Source organism: Capricornis sumatraensis, chromosome 23 (assembly GCF_032405125.1).
Source record: "Capricornis sumatraensis isolate serow.1 chromosome 23, serow.2, whole genome shotgun sequence".
In the NCBI taxonomy this organism is placed as follows: domain Eukaryota; kingdom Metazoa; phylum Chordata; class Mammalia; order Artiodactyla; family Bovidae; genus Capricornis; species Capricornis sumatraensis.
Window position 1 is genome coordinate 17,203,327 of NC_091091.1, and position 22,220 is coordinate 17,225,546.

At 41.5% G+C, this 22,220-nt stretch overlaps 1 pseudogene; it reads left to right on the forward strand.

Annotated features, from left to right (window-relative positions):
- The first annotated feature begins 10,028 nt into the window (after positions 1–10,028).
- Positions 10,029–20,957, forward strand: LOC138070538 (multiple coagulation factor deficiency protein 2 homolog pseudogene; annotated as a pseudogene).
- The last annotated feature ends 1,263 nt before the right edge of the window (positions 20,958–22,220 follow it).

A 22,220-nucleotide genomic window follows, 5' to 3' on the forward strand; every position in this document is an offset into this window, starting at 1 on the left:
AAGTCAAGAAATACCTGGAGTATCAGGCAAGTTTGGCCTTTTAGAATACAAAATGAAACAGGGCAAAGGCTAACTGAGTTTTGACAAGAGAACAAACTGGACATAGCAAACACCCTTTCCATGAAAGTGTGTGATAATCTGTCTTATCCCAGATAGTAGGGACATCAAAGTTTAGGGAACAACAGTCTTTTCCTCAATCAGAGCTCAAAAAGAAACCGGGATGTTAACAGAAGACATACTCTCATGCCCTTTGCTCTCGATGATTGCCAAAATTCTAAGTAAAGAATATATCAGAATATTTGAGTACAGAATCTGCTTTCTAGGTTCCACTGGAGAAGGGAATGGCAAGCCACTTCAGTATTCTTGCCTTGAGAACCCCATGAACAGTATGAAAAGGCAAAATGATAGGATACCAAAAGAGGAATTCCCCAGGTCATTAGGTGCCCGATATGCTACTGGATATCAGTGGAGAAGTAACTCCAGAAAGAATGAAGGAATGGAGCCAAAACAAAAAAAAATACCCAGTTGTGCATGTGACTGGTGATAGAAGCAAGGTCAGATGCTGTAAAGAGCAATATTGCATAGGAACCTGGAATGTCAGGTCCCTGAATCAAGGTAAATTGGAAGTGGTCAGACAAGAGATGGCAAGGGTGAATGTCGACATTTTAGGAATCAGCAAACTAAAATGGACCAGAATGGGTGAATTTAACTCAGATGACCATTATATCTACTACTGTGGGCAGGAATCCCTCAGAAGAAATAGAGTAGCCATCATGGTCAACAAAAGAGTCCAAAATGCAGTACTTGGATGCAAGCTCTAAAACGACAGAATGATCTCTGTTCGTCTCCAAGGCAAACCATTCAATATCACAGTTTTCCAAGTCTATGCCCCAACCAGTAATGCTGAAGAAGCTGAAGTTGAACGGTTCTATGAAGACCTACAAGACCTTTTAGAACTAACGCCCAAAAAAGATGTCCTTTTCATTATAGGGAACTGGAATGCAAAAGTAGGAAGTCAAGAAACACCTGGAGTAACAGGCAAATTTGGCCTTGGAATGCGGAATGAAGCAGGGCAAAGACTAATAGAGTTTTGCCAAGAGAACGCACTGGTCATAACAAACACCCTCTTCCAACAACACAATAGAAGACTCTACACATGGACATCACCTGATGGTCAACACCGAAATCAGATTGATTATATTCTTTACAGCCAAAGATGGAGAAGCTCTATACAGTCAACAAAAACAAGACCAGGAGCTGACTCTGGCTCAGATCATGAACTCTTTATTACCAAATACAGACTGAAATTGAAGAAAGTAGGGTAAACCGCTAGACCATTCAGGTATGACCTCAATCAAATCTTTATGATTATACAGTGGAAGTGAGAAATAGATTTAAGGGCCTAGATTTGATAGATAGAGTGCCTGATGAACTATGGAATGAGGTTCGTGACATTGTACAGGAGACAGGGATCAAGACCATCCCCATGGAAAAGAAATGCAAAAAAGCAAAATGGCTGTCTGTGGAGGCCTTACAAATAGCTGTGAAAAGAAGAGAGGCAAAAAGCAAAGGAGAAAGGAAAGATATAAGCGTCTGAATGCAGAGTTCCAAAGAATAGCAAGAAGAGATAAGAAAGCCTTCTTCAGCTTCAATGCAAAGAAATAGAGGAAAAGAACAGGATGGGAAAGACTAGAGATCTTTTCAAGAAAATTAGAGATCTTTTCAAGAAAATTAGAGATACCAAGGGAATATTTCTTGCAAAGATGGGCTCGATAAAGGACAGAAATGGTATGGACCTAACAGAAGCAGAAGATATTAAGAAGAGATGGCAAGAATACACAGAAGAACTGTACAAAAAAGATCTTCACGACCCAGATAATCATGATGATGTGATCACTAATCTAGAACCAGACATCTTGGAATGTGCAGTCAAGCGGGCCTTAGAAAGCATCATTATGAACAAAGCTAGTGGAGGTGATGGAATTCCAGTTGAGCTGTTTCAAATCCTGAAAGATGATGCTGTCCAAGTGCTGCACTCAATATGCCAGCAAATTTGGAAAACTCAGCAGTGGCCACAGGACTGGAAAAGGTCAGCTTTCTTTCCAATCCCAAAGAAAGGCAATGCCAAAGAATGTTCAAACTACCACACAAATGCACGCATCTCACACGCTAGTAAAGTAATGCTCAAAATTCTCCAAGCCAGGCTTCAGCAATACGTGAACTGTGAACTTCCTGATGTTCAAGCTGGTTTAGGAAAGGCAGAGGAACCAGAGATCAAATTGCCAACATCCGCTGGATCATGGAAAAAGCAAGAGAGTTCCAGAAAAACATCTATTTCTGCTTTATTGACTATGCCAAAGCCTTTGACTGTGTGGATCACAACAAACTGTGGAAAATTCTTCAAGAGATGGGAATACCAGACCACCTGACCTGCCTCTTGAGAAATCTCTAAGCAGGTCAGGAAGCAGCAGTTAGAACTAGACATGGAACAACAGACTGGTTCCAAATAGGAAAAGGAGTATGTCAAGGCTGTATATTGTCATCCTGCTTATTTAACTTCTATGCAGAGTACATCATGAGAAACGTTGGACTGGAAGAAACACAAGCTGGAATCAAGATTGCCAGGAGAAATATCAATAACCTCAGATATGCAGATGCCACCACCCTTATGGCAGAAAATGGGAAGAACTAAAAAGCCTCTTGATGAAAGTGAAAGAGAGTGAAAAAGTTGGCTTAAAGCTCAACATTCAGAAAACGAAGATCATGGCATCCGGTCCCATCGCTTCATGGGAAATAGATGGGGAAACAGTGGAAACAGTGTCAGACTTTATTTTTTGGGGCTTCAAAATCACTGCAGATGGTGACTGCAGCCATGAAATTAAAAGACGCTTACTCCTAGGAAGAAAAGTTATGACCAACCTAGATAGCATATTCGAAAGCAGAGACATTATTCTGCCGACTAAGGTCCGTCTAGTCAAGGCTATGGTTTTTCCAGTAGTCATGTATGGTTGTGAGAGTTGGACTGTGAAGAAGGCTGAGCACCAAAGAATTGATGCTTTTGAACTGTGGTGTTGGAGAAGACTCTTGGCAGTCCCTTGGACTGCAAGGAGATCCAACCAGTCCATTCTGAAGGAGATCAGCCCTGGGATTTCTTTGGAAGGAATGATGCTGAAGCTGAAACTGCAGTACTTTGGCCACCTCATGCGAAGAGCTGATTCATTGGAAAAGACTCTGATGCTGGGAGGGATTGGGGGCAGAGGAGAAGGGGACGACAGAGACTGAGATGGCTGGATGGCATCACTGACTCGATGGAGGTGAATCTGGGTGAACTCCGGGAGTTGGTGATGGACAGGGAGGCCTAGCATGCTGCGATTCATGGGGTCGCAAAGAGTTGGACACAACTGAGCGACTAAACTGAACTGAACTGAAAGTTTCTGGAAGAGTTTGAGTAGGATAGATGTTAGCTCTTCTCTAAATTTTTGGTAGAATTCAGCTGTGAAGCCATCTTCTCCTGGGCTTTTGTGTGCTAGAAGATTTCTGCTTACAGGTTCAATTTCCATGCTTGTGGTGGGTCTGTTAAGATTTTCTGTTTCTTCCTCGTTCAGTTTTGGAAAGTTGTACTTTTCTAAGAATTTGTCCATTTCTTCCAAGTTGTCCATTTTATTGGCATACATTTGCTGATAGTGGTCTCTTATGATCCTTTGTATTTCTGTGTTGTCTGTTGTGATATCTCCATTTTCATTTCTATATTTATCGATTTTATTTTCTCCCTTTGTTTCTTGATGAGTCTGGCTAATGGTTTGTCAATTTTACTTAGCCTCTCAAAAAAACAGCTTTTGGCTTTGTTGATTTTTGCTATAGTCTCTTTTGTTTCTTTTGCATTTATTTCCGCCTTAATTTTTAAGATTTCTTTCCTTCTACTAACCCTGGGGTTCTTCTTTTCTTCCTTTTCAAGTTGCTTCAGGGTAAAGTTAGGTTATTTATTTGACTTTTTTCTTGTTTCTTGAGGTATGGCTGCATTGCTATGAACCTTCCCCTTAGCACTGCTTTTACAGTGTCCCACAGATTTTGGGTTGTGTTTTCATTTTCATTGGTTTCTATGCATATTTTGATTTCTTTTTTTATTTCTTCTGAGATGTGTTGGTTATTCAGCAGTGTGTTGTTCAGCCTCCATATGTTGGAATTTTTAATAGTTTTTCTCCTGTAATTGACATCTAATCTTACTGTATTGTGGTCAGAAAAGATGCTTGGGATGATTTCAAGTTTTTTTAATTTACCAAGGATAGATTTATGGCCCAGGATGTGGTCTATCCTGGAGAAGGTTCCATGTGTGCTTGAGTAAAAGGTGAAATTCATTGTTTTGGGGTGAAATGTCCTATAGATATGAATTAGGTCTAACTGGTCTATTGTATCATTTAAAGTTTGTTTTTCTTTGTTAATTTTCTGTTTAGTTGATCTATCCATAGGTGTGAGTGGGGTATTAAAGTGAAGTTAAGTGAAGTCGCTCAGTTGTATCTGACTCTTTGTGACCCCATGGACTGTAGCCCACCAGGCTCTTCCATCCATGGGATTCTCCAGGCAAGAATACTGGAGTGGGTTGCCATTTCCTTCTCCAGGGGATCTTCCCAACCCAGGGATTGAACCCAGGTCTCCCGCATTGCGGGCAGACACTTTAACCTCTGAGCTACCTTTTTGTTATTGTTAATTTCCCCTTTCACACTTGTTAGCATTTGTCTTACATATTGCAGTGCTCCTATGTTGGGTACATATATATTTATAATTGTTATATCATCTTCTTGGATCGATCCTTTGATCATGATGTAGTGTCCTTCTTTGTCTCTTTTCACAGCCTTTGTTTTAAAGTCTATTTTATCTGATATGAGTATTGCTACTCCTACTTTCTTTTGGTCTCTGTTTGCATGGAATATCCTTTTCCAGCCTCCACTTACAGTCTGTATGTGTCCCTTGTTTTGAGGCGGGTCTCTTATAGACAGCATATATAGGGGTCTTGTTTTTGTATCCATTCAGCCAGTCTTTGTCTTTTGGTTGGGGCATTCAACCCATTTATGTTTAAGGTAATTATTGATAAGTATGATCCCGTTGCCATTTACTTTATTGTTTTGGGTTCAAGTTTATACACCCTTTTTGTGTTTCCTATCTAAAGATCCTTTAGCATTTGTTGGAGAGCTGGTTTGGTGGTGCTGAATTCTCTCAGCTTTTGCTTGTCTGTAAAGCTTTTGATTTCTCCTTCATATTTGAATGCAATCCTTGCTGGGTACAGTAATCTGGGCTGTAGGTTTTTTCTTTCATCACTTTAAGTATATCCTGCCATTCCCTCCTGGCCTGAAGAGTTTCTACTGAAAGATCAGCTGTTATCCTTATGAAATCCCCCAGGGTGTTGTTTTTTTCCCCTTGCTGCTTTTAATATTTGTTCTTTGTATTTGATCTTTGTAGGGAACAAGGTATAAAGAAGGTTGAGAAGTGTTTGCAAATGAGACTCTCAACCTTCTTTATACCTTGTTCCCTACAGATCTTTGTTAATTTGATTAATATGTGCCTTGGAGTGTTTTTCCTTGGGATTTCTTGTTTGGGACTCTCTGGGTTTCTTGGACTTGGGTGATTATTTCCTTCCCTATTGTAGTGAAGTTTTCAACTATTATCTCCTGAAGTATTTTCTCATAGTCTTTCTCTTTGTCTTCTTCTTCTGGGACTCCTATGATTTGAATGTTGGGGTGTTTAACATTATCGCAGAACTCTCTGAGGTTGCCCTCATTTCTTTTAATTTGTTTTTCTTTTTTCCTCTTTGTTTCATTTATTTCTACCATTCTATCCTCTACCTCACTAATCCTATCTTCTGCCTCCATTATTCTACTATTTGTTCCCTCCAGAGTGTTTTTTATCTCATTTATTGCATTATTCATTATATATTGACTCTTTTTTATTTCTTCTAGGTCCTTTTTAAACCTTTCTTGCATCTTCTCAATCCTTGTCTCCAGGCTGTTTATTTGTGATGACATTTTGTTTTCAAGATTTTGGATCATTTTCACTATCATTATTTGGAATTCTTTATCAGGTAAGTGCCCTATCTCTTCCTCTTTTGTTTGGTTTGTGGGCATTTCTCCTGTTCCTTTACCTGCTGCTCTGTCTCTTCATTTTGTTTATATTGCTGTGTTTGGGGTGGCCTTTCCGTATTCTGGCAGTTTGTGGAGTTCTCTTTATTGTGGAGTTTCCTCACTGTAGGTGGTAAGTGAGTAAGTAAGTGAGCAAGTAAGTGAAGTCACTCAGTCGTGTCCAACTCTTTGCGACCCCATGGACTGGAGCCTACTAGGCTCCTCTGTCCATGGGATTCTCCAGGCAACAGTACTGGAGTGGATTGCCATCTCCCTCTCCAGAGTGGGTGGTAAACCACTATTAAAATTTTAAATAATGTGCCTAGAATTTTAAAGTGCTTTTTTAAAAGAAAATAAATGAGTTTTCTTAATTAATTTATTTATTTTTAATTGAAAGATAATTGCTTTACAATATTTTCTTGGTTTCTGCCATACATCAATATGAATCAGCCATAGGCATACTTATGCCCCCTCCCTCTTGAACCTCCCTCCCACGTCCCACTATATCCCACCCCTCCAGTTAAGGGGATGAGGGAGCCATTGAAACAAATGGAGAGAGTAACACGGAAACATATACACTACCATATGTAAAATAGATAGCCAATGGGAATTTGCTGTATGACTCAGGAAACTCAAACCAGGGTTCTGTAGCAAAAATAATAATAATAATCTTTTTATTTGTAGAACCCTGAAGTTTATGAGCATTTCTGAGGCTGTCTTATTATTTGAATCTCATAATCAACTCATACAATAAATATTTTAAAATTCCTTTTACAGATGAGGCAAGTGAGAATCAGAAATGAAGGACTTCACCCAAATTTCCATTCCTAAGAAATGGTGATGATTCCAGCTCTGGTCTTATAACTTGTGAACTCTGCATTGGAAAGTATTTCAATTTGTTTACATTCCACATTTGTTGAGTAATTATGATGTATCTTACAATCTCATTTTGGCATAAAAATCTGTTTAAAATTAGTTATTGAGTCATTAATTTCACCATGATTAAATAAAAATGAGAGTTCAGAACAATTTGGCCCTTTGTAATATTTAGAATTTCAGGAAGCCAGGATTCAAAGATTCAAAGAACTTAATTTCAAAGAAATGCAGTTATTAGCTATCCCATCCCATACTTAATATCCACTGCCTTAGGACATTTCTGGTCTTGAAAGAAGAGTAGATTTTTTAAATGATTATATTTCTTCTCTCACTCTCTCTCAATCTTGGTACTGGAAAAATAGCAAATTTTAAAACAATTTTACTCTTCCTCTCTCTTGCTCGCTCTCTCTCTTAGCATCTCTTCTAGTAATTCTTTTGCCTAAGAAACTTGTGTCTTAACCTTTTCTATGCAGCCTTTCTGGGTGCTCATATGCCTGGCCATTTTACTCTTCACAGAAGGAAGAACACATAGAAATGATTGAGGTGGAACAGATCTTAGAAATCATATAATTAAATGCCTTATTTCCAAATTTTAAGAGCAATGTGACAATGGTTCAGAGAGGCATACTTCTGCATCTAGTCACACAGAGGGGTAAAATCAGAACTGCCAGTTGAAAAATCTTTGCTTCTCAAATGCAAGGTGTTTTTAATCATGTGAATCTGAAGAAATTGTGTACATAATATTAAATGTAGGAAATACTTGCTATTAAATATTAACTTCTAGTACACAAACATGAGAAAGCTGAAAGGTTATGAAAGTTTGTGATAACCTGTCTTACCCCAGATAGTAGGGACCTCAAAGTTTAATAGGCAACAATCTTTTACCAGATGCCCTCAGGCAGAGTTCAAAAAGCACTAGGTTGTTAATCAAAGACATACTCTCTTGCTCTTTGCTCCCAGTGACCATTAAAAGAATATGTGGGAATATTTGAGTACAGAATTTACTTTCTAAGTCTCTTACCAGGATTCTAATTTGTGAATAGGTGGAGGATGGGTGTTGCTGCTGCTGCTGCTGCTAAGTTGCTTCAGTCATGTCCGACCCTATACAACCCTGTACGACCCCATAGACAGCAGCCCACCGCGCTCCCCCATCCCTGAGATTCTCCAGACAAGAACACTGGAGTGGGTTCCCATTTCCTTCTCCAATGCATGAAAGTGAAAAGTGAAAGTGAAGTCGTTCACTCATGTCCGACTCTTAGTGACCCCATGGACTGCAGCCTGCCAGGCTTCTCCATCCATGGGATTTTCCAGGCATTGGTGAAGGTTAAAAATCATGCCACACCCCGAGTCAGCAGTGTTCAGTGCCAAGAAGGAACCTCCCAGCTAGAAACAGTTCCCCTCACCAGGAAAGGGAGAGAAGACTGAGCAACAGGCTTCTCCAGCCTCTGGGGTCACTGTACAAATGTTCTGCTTTGATTTCACCCTCACAGACTCACAAAGCTGAGATGTATAAGGATGGTGAGGAACAAGAAGAAAAGCAGGGGTTACTAATAGCAGCCACATGGTGGGGGTCACTGCAGTTCATAGTGACCTACTCAGGAGACAAACTCAGCAGATTTAATCACTGATTAAACCAACATGCTGCAAGCCACCTGGCATCTCCTGCAGATGAGATCAGCTTTTGAATCAGAAGTATTCACTGTATTCACATTCACATTTGTGAATTCAAATATTCACAAATTCACAAGTATTTGCTGATGCAGCTACTAGAGTCCCTCCCCACTCCCTGTCCCCAGACCCCAGCCAGAGACCAAGAACCACAAAAAGCCAGCTCAGGTTTCTGAGGCTATGTGTGTACAAGATGCAAGCCTAGACTCCCCTGGCTGATACCCACTGTTGGGCATACACTTAGATTAACCCAACCCCTCCAACTGAGCACCTGCATGCCTGCAATCTGAGCCCTGTCTGTGGTCTCCACTGCAGTGCACATGTCTAGGGGAAAAGTTCGCAGCTGTGGAAGAGCACACTAATAGCCAGGACCCCTGCAACTGCCAGTGAGCCCTCAGTTGGCCCAATCCTTGCTGCCTACCCCAGCCCCTACACACTGTATGTGTGCTTGCATCCAGCCTCTGCCCCAACAAAAGACCACAACTGGCCCCTGCAGCTGAATCTGTGCCCACCACCAGCTCTGGCCACCACCAACACCTGTCCTGATCCCTGGTCGCTGGGCCTTGAGTTACTACTATTAGTGGTAGTAACTGGCCCCTATTGCCCTTGCTACCACTATGGAAGCCCAGCAGTGCTCACTGAGGTTCATATAGTTGTCAGTGTTGTAGACTCCAGTGCCTAAGCTGAGCCTTCCCAGACCCAACTGTATATCTTTTTTTGTTTTTAATGTTGGAGTATAATTGCTTTACAATGTTTTGTTGGTTTCTGCTGTACAACAGAGTGAATCAACTCTGTGTATACATATATCCCCTCCCTTTAGAGCCTTCCTTTGTTGTTGTTGTTGTTGTTCACTAAGTCATCTCTGAATCTTTGTGATCCCATGGGCTGCAACACATCAGACTTCTTTGTCCTTCTCTGTCTCCTGGAGTTTGCTCAAATTCATGTTCATTAAGTTAGTGGTACTATCTAACCATCTCACCCTCCGTCACTCTCTTCTCCACCTGCCTTCAATCTTTCCCAGCATCAGGGTCTTTTCTAATGAGTTGGCTCTTACCACCAGGTAGCCAAAGTATTGGAGCTTCAGCTTCAGCATCAGTCCTTCCAATGAATATTCAGGGCTGACTTCCTCTAGGAGGAGTGACTGGTTTGATCTCTTTGCTGTCCAAGGGACTCTCAAGAGTCTTTTCCAGAATCACAATTGGAAAGCATCAATTTTTTGGCGCTCAGCCTTCTTTATGGTCCAACTCTCACATCAGTACATGACTACTGGAAAATCCATAGCTTTGATTATACAGACCTTTGTCAGTAAAAAAGTGGTCCACCAGAGCAGGAAATGGCAAACCACCCCAGTCTTCTTGTCGCCAGAATGCCAGAATGAATAGTGTGAACAGCCAAAAAGATATGACACTGGAAGATGAGCCTCCCAGGGAGAAAGGTATGCAAATGATACTGGGGAAGAGCAGAGGGCAATTACTAATAGTTGCAGAAAGAATGAAGAGGCTGGGCCGAAGCAGAAATGACACTCAGTAAAGTAATGCTCAAAATTCTCCAAGCCAGGCTTCAGCAATACATGAACCATGAACTTCCAGTTGTTCAAGCTGGTTTTACACATGGCAGAGGAACCAGAGATCAAATTGCCAACATCTGCTGGATTATCAAAAAAGCAAGAGAGTTCCAGAAAAATATCTATTTCTGCTTTATTAACTATGCTAAAGCCTTTGACTGTGTGGATCACAACAAACTGTGGAAAATTCTGAAAGAGATAGGAATACCAGACGACCTGACCTGCCTCTTGAGAAACCTGTGTGCAGGTCAGGAAGCAACAGTTAGAACTGGACATGGAACAGCAGACTGGTTCCAAATCAGGAAAGGAGTACATCGAGGCTGTATATTGTCACCGTACTTATTTAATCTATATGCAGAGTACATCACGAGAAACGCTGGGCTGGAGGAAGCACAAGCTGGAATCAAGATTGCCAAGAGAAATATCAATAACCTCAGATATGCAGATGACACCACCCTTATGTCCGAAAGTGAAAAAGAGCCTCTTGATGAAAATGAAAGAAGAGAGTGAAAAAGTTGGCCTAAAGCTCAACATTCAGAAAACTAAGATCATGGCATCTGGTCCCATCACTTCATGGGAAATAGATGGAGAAACACTGGAAACAGTGTCAGACTTTTTTGGGGAGGGGGCTCCAAAATCACTGCAGATGGTGACTGCAGCCATGAAATAAAAAGAAGCTTACTCCTTGGAAGGAAAGTTATGACCAACCTAGACAGCTGACTAAAAAGCAGAGACATTACTTTGCCAACAAAATTCCGACTAGTCAAAGCTATGGTTTTTCTAGTGGTCATGTATGGATGTGAGAGTTGGACTATAAAGAAAGCTGAGTGCCAAAGAATTGAAGCTTTTGAACTGTGGTGTTGGAGAAGACTCTTGAGAGTCTCTTGGACTGCAAGGAGATCCAACCAGTCCATCCTAAAGGAGATCAGTCCTGAGTGTTCATTGGAAGGACTGATGTTGAAGCTGAAACTCCAATACTTTGGCCACCTGATGGGAAGAGCTGACTCATTTGAAAAGACCCTGATGCTGGGAAAGATTGAAGGCAGGAGGAGAAGGGGATGACAGAGGATGATTGGATGGCATCACCAACTCAATGGAGATGAGTTTGAGTAAACTCTGGGAGTTGGTGATGGACAGGGAGGCCTGGCGTGCTGTGATTCATTGGGTTGCAAAGAGTCGGACACAACTGAGTGACTGAAGTTAACTGAACTGTGGATGTATCTGGGAGTGAAAGTAAAGTCCGATGCTGTAAAGAACAATACTGCATAGGAACCTGGAATGTTTGGCCCATGAATCAAGGTAAATTGGATATGATCAAGCAGGAGGTGGCAAGAGTGAATATCAACATCATAGGAATCAGTGAACTAAAATGGACAGGAATGGGCAAATTTAATTCAGATGACCATTTGGAAATATAGTCAACATTTATACTCAGTTGAAGGCTGGAGGAGAAGGGGATGGCAGAGGATGAGATGGTTGGATGTCATCACCGACTTGATGGACATGAGTTTGAGCAAGCTCCAGGAGTTGGTGATGGACAGGGAAGCCTGGCATGCTACAGTCCATGGGGTCATAGAGTCAGACACTACTGAATGACTAAACTAAACTGACCTTAAACTGACACATTTATTCATTCTAGATGCATAATATTCCAATGAAGTAAGTACTGTAGCAAGGCATTACATTTAACAGATGAAAACATAGAGTTCCAGAGACTAACTGGCATGCCCAAAGTCACATGGCTAATAAGCACCAGAGTTGGGCTTTGAATTGATGGACTGGCTCCAGAGTCTGATTTCTTAACTATTAAACAACCTGATGCCACCTCTAAATCAGATAGGTCTGAGAATTCCCTGGCAGTCCAGTGGTTAGGACTCTATACTCTCACTGCCAGGGGCCCAGGTTTGATCCCTGGTTGGAGGATTAAAATTTCACAAGCCATGTGACCAGTAAGTAAATAAGTAAATAAATAAGATAGCTCTATGTGAACTGGTGTGAAACCACCTCCAGTTTATCCTGGTAACTCGAAAACCAGGGCACAGATCAAGAGGCAAAATAAGTAACATTTATGATCAAAGATGCCTAATCTAGTTTGATCATTATTTCCCCTAAATTTTATGAAATGTGTTTGTTGGCATCCAATTTGCTCTTGTCCACTCGGAAAGTTTTCTGACTCAAAATCTTTACAGATGGTTAGATCACTCACAGGCATGCAGGCACTCATCCTCTCTCTCTCTCTCTCTCTCTCTCTCTCTCTCTCTCTCTCTCTCTCTCAGAATTTTCAAGATTTTGAATCTCAGCACCAAGCTTTGTGATCCTTGTGCGTTGAGATATTTTTTTTCTTTCATTGTACTAACAGCTTGGTGGACACTTTCTATCTAGATGTCAGTATGTGAAAGTCTTTTCTCTAGACCAATTTAGTTTCTCTATGGAAAAAAAATCCTACAATATTCCCTTACTTAGTTGCAGGATTACTGGGAGTAGAATGGAGGAAGGGGCTAAGGACCTCAGAATTCAGGACAAACACCATGGCCCAAGGTCCCTATTTTCATCCCTGTACCTCATTCTGCCTTCACTCTGCAAACTGTCCCAGATCCTAGGTATCTTTATTCCCCTTCCACACAATTTTTCCAGTTAATCCAGCCCCCACTTAAGTCATTCAGACCTTGCCCACCTCCATTTAAGTACTCAAATAGAGCATCTCTTTCCTCATTACTGAAATTTCCCACACCATTGTCTGCTTTCTTCCAAGTAAAGTAAGTTAAGTATTAGTATCACTCAGTCAAAACCGCTCTCTTAATTAGGGCCAACTAGGAAATCCTCCAGAGAAGGCAATGGCACCCCACTCCAGTACTCTTGCCTGGAAAATCCCATGGACAGAGGACCCTGGTAGGCTGCAGTCCATGAGGTCGCTAAGAGTCGGACACGACTGAGCGACTGCACTTTCACTTTTCAGTTTCATGCACTGGAGAAGGCAATGGCAACCTACTCCAGTGTTCTTGTCCGGAGAATCCCAGGGACGGGGGAGCCTGGTGGGCTGCCATCTATGGGGTCGCACAGAGTCTGACACGACTGAAGTGACCTAGCAGCAGCAGCAACAGGAAATCCTGTTAATCAATCCAGAGACCACTCAGGGGGAAATTTCCCACCTTCTCAATTAAATCTTATTTATTCCTTCTTTTTAAAGTATTTCTCCTCCATTGGCTTCTTTGGGCCTGTCCAACTAATTCTGGTTCCTTCATCATCAAACTTCATCATCAAACATGAAAGTGAAAGAGGAGAGTGAAAAGCTGGCTTAAAGCTCAACATTCAGAAAACTAAGATCATGGCATCCAGTCCCATCACTTCATGGCAAATAGATGGGGAAACAGTGGAAACAGTGGCTGATTTTATTTTTCTGGGCTCCAAAATCACTGCAGATGGTGACTGCAGCCATGAAATAAAAAGACGCTTACTCCTTGGAAGGAAAGTTATGACCAACCTAGATAGCATATTAAAAAGCAGAGACATTACTTTGACAACAAAGATCTATCTAGTCAAGGCTATGGTTTTTCCAGTGGTCATGTATGGATGTAAGAGTTGGACTATAAAGAATGCTGAGTGCCAAAGAATTGATACTTTTGAACTGTGGTGCTGGAGAAGACTCTTGAGAGTCCCTTGGGCTACGAGGAGATCCAACCAGTCCATTCTAAAGGAGATCAGTGCTAGGTGTTCACTGGAAGGACTGATGCTGAAGCTGAAACTCCAATACTTTGGCCACCTCATGCGAAGAGCTGACTCATTGGAAAAGATCCAGATGCTGGGAAAGATTGAGGGCAGGAGGAGAAGGGGACAACAGAGGTTGAGATGATTGGATGGCATCACCAACTCGATTGACATGGGTTTGGGGGGACTCTGGGAGTTGGTGATGGACAGGGAGGCCTGGTGTGCTGTGGTTCATGGGGTCGCAAAGAGTCAGACACGACTGAGCGACTGAACTGAACTGAACATCATCACACTTCTCTGCACCTCCATGGCTGTAGTGGTTGTCTGGACCCTCAAAATGCTCTGTCTAGAAATGGAGACCTCTAGCACCTTTTGAGCTCCATCCTGATAATATTCCAAACCATTTTTGAGAACTCCTGCATAATTTCTGTCAAATATCATCTGTACTCACATTATTTTATCACATCTTCTTGCTCAAATTTCTATGTAATCATGTTGCTGTTTGGTAGAAACCAATGCAATACTGTAAAGCAATTATCCTTCAATTAACAATAGATAAATTTTTAAAGTAATTAGCTTCCAATTAAAATGAATAAATTTTAAAAATAAATAAATAAAAGTTTTAAATGGGGAACTAAAGAAAAAGAATATACGTTGACCCTGCAATCAGAAAAAAATATATTTCTACCTAATCAAATTAAAATTTTTTAACTCAGTATTCAGATTACTTTCTAAATGCCAACTTCAACTTCATATCAACCCAAGCCCCAACTTTACCAAATCATTTAAAGCCCTTTGCTCCATCTACTCAGTCTCTTTGCAATCTACTTGTCCAGAGTTCAGAATAGTTTCACCCATCTGAAATTTCCTTTCCTGTCCTCCATGACCAATTCATATCATCACTTCTTTTAAGATTTCACTATGTTCAATCACCAATTATAGCTTCACTTTAGAGTATGAGCTGCTTCTTAAAAGTTATGATTCTTTCATCCAAGATGTAAGAATATGTATACTCTGCCTTTCTTCAGTGAGACCTCCACCACTTACAAAACAGGGACTGTGTCTTACAATTCAATAACATTAACAACACTGAAAATCTCCCATGATGCTTGGAGCAAGTCCATGCACACAGTAGCTGCTGAAAGTGCCTGTCACATAGTATCTACCCAATCAATTAAATGCTTCCAGAAAGAATTAACTGATAAACTTTATACATCAGTTCACATTTTCCCTGTTCCATTTTAACCAGAAAGAGTCAAAGAAGTTCCAATGATTGTTAGTGTCCATGAATTTTTCTATTCATTTAACTCTCTCCAAGACAAAACTATTTGAACCAGCAGTATTGCTAAATAACTTATTATAGCTTCCCTGGATATGGTAAGCTTAATAGGAGAAGCCTCACATATCTTTTTTTTTTAAATAAACTTATTGAGCACATTTATACCTACACCAAGCACTGCACAAGGCTTTGGGACTATGAACGTATTTATTGACAAGGTCTCTACCCTTGAGCAAGACTTTTACTATGCATATAAGATAATTCTCTATACTGGATTTTTTGGGGGGAAAAGACTAATTAAAAGCAGAATCATTTCTTACACTCATATGTCCTTTTGCTGTCTATAATTAATTCACTCCAATTGTTTCACTTTTTAAATCAATTGTTACACAATCCTGAGATATTAGCTGTTAGGAATTATTACAGTGCAGAATTAGCAGATTAAAACAGGGGTTAAGAAAAATTATGCAATTCTCTACAGAGCACATAGCTAAATTAGTGTTCTTTCTATTTCTACAAGATGACTCAGGAAATGGAATCACATTTCAGAAATAGGAAACTTTCTAAGATGTCATGAATTCCAACTTCAGATGAAGCAACCATGGACCACAGTAGATAAGTGATTTCTCTTGGATCACTTAATTACTAATTATGTAGAGTACAAAGCATGTCAGGTCAACACGGGGTAAAACTGTGACATGTGCCTCTGATTCCAATATATCCAATCATTTTAACATTTCCCAACCCAGCTACATACTTGGAGGCTGCCAAGGTCCCAACTAGAGCATCCCAACCCAGTCTAAGTCAGTATCACTTCCCACAAAGTTTCTCCTTCCCCAAAGCCCAAGTGTCCTCTCTTCAAGATGGAGCTTCCTGCTCTCTGGGGTAAGATCAGTTAAGTAGTTTGAAGATCAGGTATCTGAAGTGTTGTTTAGAAGTTAACCCCATGGAAATGGAAGCATTTCAACAAGGTAATTGGGCCACTACTGACTGGTCTAGGCAGTCCTTTGAAAGTCCAAGAATACTTTATGGAGCCTTGAAGTGAAAGTGAAAGTCGCTCAGTCCTGTCCAACTCTTTGAGACCCCATGGACTATACAGTCCATGAAATTCTCCAGGCCAAAATACTGGAGTGGGTAGCCCGTCTCTTCTCCAGGAGATCTTCCCGACCCAGGAATAGAACCAGGGTCTCCTGCATTGTAGGTGGATTCTTTGTCAGCTGAGCTACCAGAAAGCAGAGCCTCGGAGTAGGGTGGAAAAATTGACAGAAGGCCTATAGTCATGGGTTATAGCCCTATTTCCTACTCTTGTTTTCTCAAAAAACCTTAAAATATTTGCTTCAAGAGTTAATTTCTTTAACAATTAAAGAACAGAATTAAGTATCCCCAGGGTCTTTTCCATATGGTTGCCTCTGAGTTCTGGGCAGGATTTTTGTGTTAAAACACTAGAAGCCACAGGTTGGTTTAGATAATATTTAGATTTGGACAAGATGAGAACATGAAAGATTGCTTGGGAATAAAATGACTTGGCCTCACTTGGACTCATGGCAAGCTCAGACTCTTGATGCTTTCAGCTAGTAATTTCTTTATCAAGTTAATAAAGCTTTGATCTTTGTAATCAAAATGGTTCTGGAAAAGTTATGCCTGTTGCTCTAAAGTCTATGTCTGACGCAGGATACAGCATGCTTGGGGCTGGTGCATGGGGTTGACCCACAGAGATGTTATGGGGAGGGAGGTGGGAGGGGGGTTCATGTTTGGGAACACATGTAAGAATTAAAGATTTTAAAATTAAAAAAAATAAAAATAAAAATAAAATAAAATAAAACTAGGAAGAATGAGAAGAAATTACTAAAAGCACGTTTATTTTTATTTTCATCTTTGGTACAAAAAGAAAGTAAAACAAGATGTTTTGCTTTGTCTTTTTGAACTACAAGCATAGGTAAGAAAAGGAGGGGTAGGAAGCGTTCTGGATTTCTTGTTTCAATGAACCAAAAAGCATATTGCCTTTCCAGTAAAAGCCTTTCAGTTCCACTTTAAAGGGAAATGCTCGCCATCTTGTGAAATTTTAGGATATTGCCACATAGGCCCATGACCAGAACACAGTGATTTTAAACACTTAAATACAGTTTAAAAATTGACCTTAATTTTAGCTTAATTCCTCTTTTTACAAACAAACTTATAAGGAATAAGAAATTTTTTTTTAATATAGAGAAATTGCTTACCAGTGAGGAGAGGGAAGCAGAGAAGGGCAATAGAGGAGCACAGGATTAAGAGGCACAAACTATTAGGCAGATTTTAAAAAAAAAAAAGCTACAAGCATATAAAGTACAACGCAGGAAATATAGCCAATATCTTATGATAACTATAAATGGAGTGAAAGTGAAGTCACTCAGTTGTGTTCAACTCTTTGCGACCCCATGGACTGCAGCCTACCAGGCTCCTCCATCCATGGGATTTTCCAGGCAAGAGTACTGGAGTGGGTTGCCATTTCCTTCTCCAGAGGATCTTCCTCACCCAAGGATCGAACCTGGGTCTCTCGCATTGTAGGCAGACACTTTACCATCTGAGCCACCAGAGAAGACCCAATAAATGGAGTATAACCTTTAAAAATTGCAAACAACTATATTGTACACTTGTAACTTGCCTAATATTGTACATCAACTGTACTTCAATTTTTTAAAGACTTTTTTGGAAAAGTGCACCTGTAAAATATTACTATAATAATATGCCAAAAACTGATTTTTACTATCTCTTCCTTCATTTAGATTGAAAAATGAACTCAAAAAAGAGGAGGAACAATTTGTAATGCAAGATAACAATCAGAGCAACTATGTGAGTCAAGTCCAGATCCTTGCCTGAGCAAGAACCATATGGGTTATTAGAGTTGGTCTTGGGGGCTGAAACATTACCACTAAAGTTTTCACCCATTATCTAGTATGAATTTAAGATAAGCAGTCCTGATACCAGAACCAAATTATAGACCATGAAGAAAGTGAATCCAATGATTCTTAAATATATACACTTATACCCTGGTATTTATTAGTGAGTAATCAAATAAATTTATGTTATTAATTTTCACTTAAAGAAAAAAAAAAAAACACTTGATTAGGTTTGCCCTGACTGGTACCTAGACAACGAAATCCATTGAAAGGTAGTATTCCTTGTTTAGTCAGTAAGTCTGTCCAATTTTTGCAACTCCATGGACTGTAGCCCTCCAGGCTCCTCTGTCCAGGGGATTTCCCAGGCAAGGATACTGGAGTGGGTTGCCATTTCCTCCTCCAGGGAATCTCCCTGACCCAGGGACTGAACCCTGCGCCTCTTGCTTGGCAGGTGAATTCTTTGCCATCAAGCCACCTGGAAAGCCCCAAAAGGCACTAATAATTTGGCACCAAATCACCATAGGCATAGACACAGAGAAAAACATGCAAACGTGTGTCTGGTCATACAAGTACAATCTTAACATAAAAGATGGTAAATGCATCGTGTGTATATGCTTGTTTTATGCTTATTAGGATATGATTATGTCATTCCAACAAATTCCACAAAAAATAGTCACAGGTAGCTAACACACAATTATTCTGTAAGAATACAGAACTGTATTCTGTAACTGTTGTGAAAACACATTTAGCTCACTTACTGGTGTCCAGAGAACTAAATAAGGCCTTTGGGTCTAACTCGCCAGCCGCCGACGCCAGACAAGACTATCATCTGCATCTGCCATCCAGCTACAGCACGTGGTCCCTTGAGGTGGCCCTGGGCACTGCAGCGCTCCACTGTGCCCGCCATCTTCAGAAAGGCCGCAAAGAAATAAACCAGAACCGGTTACAACTAATAAGGCCTAAGATGGTGGAAGATTTGCCTTCTAGTAGACCCTGAGCCTTATTGTGCACGCATTGTAATACATTAGCATATGTTAAGTGACACACCCACCAGCGCTAAGATGATGGACAGTCACCATGCCAACGGCTGGAAATGCCCAGACAAGGACTGAAAAGGAGTATTGCCTCAGTTCCCATCCAAACCACACCTCTGTTCTCAGATTACTCATGAATGTTCCTCCTGCTACTTCCAGTTCCTCTGTTTAACCTCAACTCTCCTATATAAATGGTGTCTCTTCCCAAATCTGGTTGAGAAGTTGATTTGTGAACCAGGTTCCTACTCCATCCTTGGCCATTGAAAAAAGCTTGTGTCCTTCCAGTCTTAGCATCGGTTTCATTATTAGCTGTGCAAATATTATGGAAAAAAAATCTTCCCTGTCCAAGACAAGGGGTGTTGGTGGGTGCTAGGACACTGGCACGGGTCCAACCAATTTGGTAACAGATCAGAGTTTCAAATTCACCATAAGAAGTTTTCTCTGTGCTGAAAGAGGTTTACCTAAAAGAGGTACCACTGACATAAGACCTCTGCAGCTGCTCAGAACTCACTTCCTGTGCAGCCTGCCCTGGGACTTTTGTGTTGCAGGTGCTAAGCCCAAGGAACCAGGGCCCGCTTCTCCCATCCTGGCAGACTGGGCCTGATTAAGAACTGAGTGCACGATCAAGCGTGTTTTATGGAGCATCTGGAAGGTGTCACCAACACCTGTCACCAACAGAAACAGATGTCCCCATTAGAACTACAGCTCCATTATTTCAAGATGCATGATTGTAATAGCAATAATTTGCCTGATGGCCTAGAACTCTCCACAGCCATCATTCACGTCCATAAAAAGGAAAGGAACAAATAGGTACCACTGTTACTGAGCCCAAGTTCCTTCTGCTGGTTGCACAACAGGCTAATAAATCAGGAAACCAGCTGTTGGGACAACCAATAATAACTTTAATCGGAAAGCTAGGAGACCAAGATGGCAGACTAGCATCTCAAAAAACCATCTTCCTTCAGTCCAAATTCAGGCTCCTTCTGTATACAAGTGGGGGAAGGGACCCACTTTGGCACCATCCAGTGGCTAAGCCAAGCCACTAAGGGTAACTGTGCTGTGCTAAGTCGATTTCAGTCGTGTCTGACTCTTTTGCGACCTCATGGATCCTAACCCACCAGATTCTTCTGTCCATGGTATTCTCCATGCAAGAATACTGGAGTGGGTTGCTGTCCCCTCCTCCAGGGGATCTTGCTGACCCAGGGATTCAATGGAGTCTAGGCGGGATCTTTACCACTAGCGCCACCTGGGAAGTTAATTGATAGTTGTTCACTAACTGTTGCTTGCTTGGGGGAGGGGCCCACGGTTGTGCCAGCCAATGGATGCCCCGGCCCCGCCAGCAATGTCAGCCGCCAGCCCTTGGTGGAACCAGGCACGCAAGCGGCTGAGACCATTGTGGCCACATAGAGGTGCTTGGCTAGTCCATCAAGCATGATCACCGTCTGAGTCAGTGAGTGCTGTGGGCTCAGCCCACCTCTGACCCCACCAGCCAGTCTGTGACGTCCGAGGTGGCCCCAAGCTGGTGCCCCCCAGAGTGGAGCTCCTGCCTGCTGGCTTGTGCAGCGGGTGAGCAGCAGGAGTCTGGTGAGATAGCAGCAGCTAGGTACAGAGAGGTACCGCGACAGAGTGGCCCCTGACTCAATGGAACACATAGGTGGGCCCCAGGAAGGGAAGGGCACATCAGGCCTCAGGTTCTGATTTGGGAGGCCGCCACTGTATCACCAATGAGAGAATATGAACTGATCAGCTTAATACATGGTGTTTTGAGAGACACTGACAAAATACAATGACAGATACATTGACTATACCCAGTTCACAAATCATGAAGTAGGTATGATTTGGTGATAACTTTCCTCCTTATATGCAAATGTGACCCATTATAATGTGATGGAACACTTTCAGTAACTCCAAATAATTCAGTTCCAAAATACCGCTCGGATATTTTCATAAAGACTTGAAGCAGTTTGTTACAGTAGGGTGAGAAAGAGAAACCAAGAAAAATAAAAGGAGGAGAAATGGGATATATTGTAGTCTCCAAGCACTATTAAATCTCTTATTGGGCAAAGGCTTGATTCAAGAAACATTTTAAGAAGATTAGACAGGGACTGCCCTGGTGGTCTAATCATCAGAACTCTTTGCTTCTACTTCAGGGGGCCCAGGATTCTATCATTGGTCAGTTCAGTTCCATAGCTCAGTCATGTCCAACTCTTTGCGACCCCATGAACCACAGCACACCAGGCCTCCCTGTCCATCACCAACTCCCGGAGTCCACCCAAACCCATGTCTATTGTGTCAGTGATGCCATCCAACCATCTCATCCTCTGTCATCCCCTTCTTCTCCTGCCCTCAATCTTTCCCAGCATCCAGGTCTTTTCAAATGAGTCAGCTCTTTGCCTCAGGTGGCCAAAGTATTGGAGTTTCAGCTTCAACATCAGTCCTTCCAAATGAACACCCAGGACTGATCTCCCTTAGGATGGACTGGTTGGATCTCCTTGCAGTCCAAGGGACTCTCAAGAGTCTTCTCCAACACCACAGTTCAAAAGCATCAATTCTTCGGAGCTCAGCTTTCTTTAGATTCATTTTAGCTATCAGTATATAAGAGCCCACACTGTGGTCTTTCCTCCCACCTCAAGGCTATGCTTACCTGTGTTTCAGCAATGATTGACCTTCACTCCAGGCCTTGAGCAAGAGTCTCTAATCCTAGAGAGGGCTTGTCACCTTTTCCCCTAGACTCCAGGCAGGAATGAAGTGGACAACTTGGTTTTTTAACTCCTGTTTCCCCTGAAGCATCTTCTTTTAAAAAAATTATTTATATACTTATTTATTTGGCTGCACCAGGTCATAGTTGCAGCATGTGGGATCTAGTTCCCTGACCAGGGACCAAACACAGGCCCCCTGCATTGGGAACATGGAATCTTAGCCACTGGACCACCAGAAAGTTACCCTATCCTTAACTTTTAATTGGTGGTTGACCAGTTGGACTACAAAGAAAGCTGAGCACTAAAGAATTGATGCCTTTGAATTGTGGTGTTGGAGAAGACTCTTGAGAGCCCCTTGGACTCCAAGGAGATCCAACCAGTCCATCCTAAGGGAGATCAGTCCTAGGTG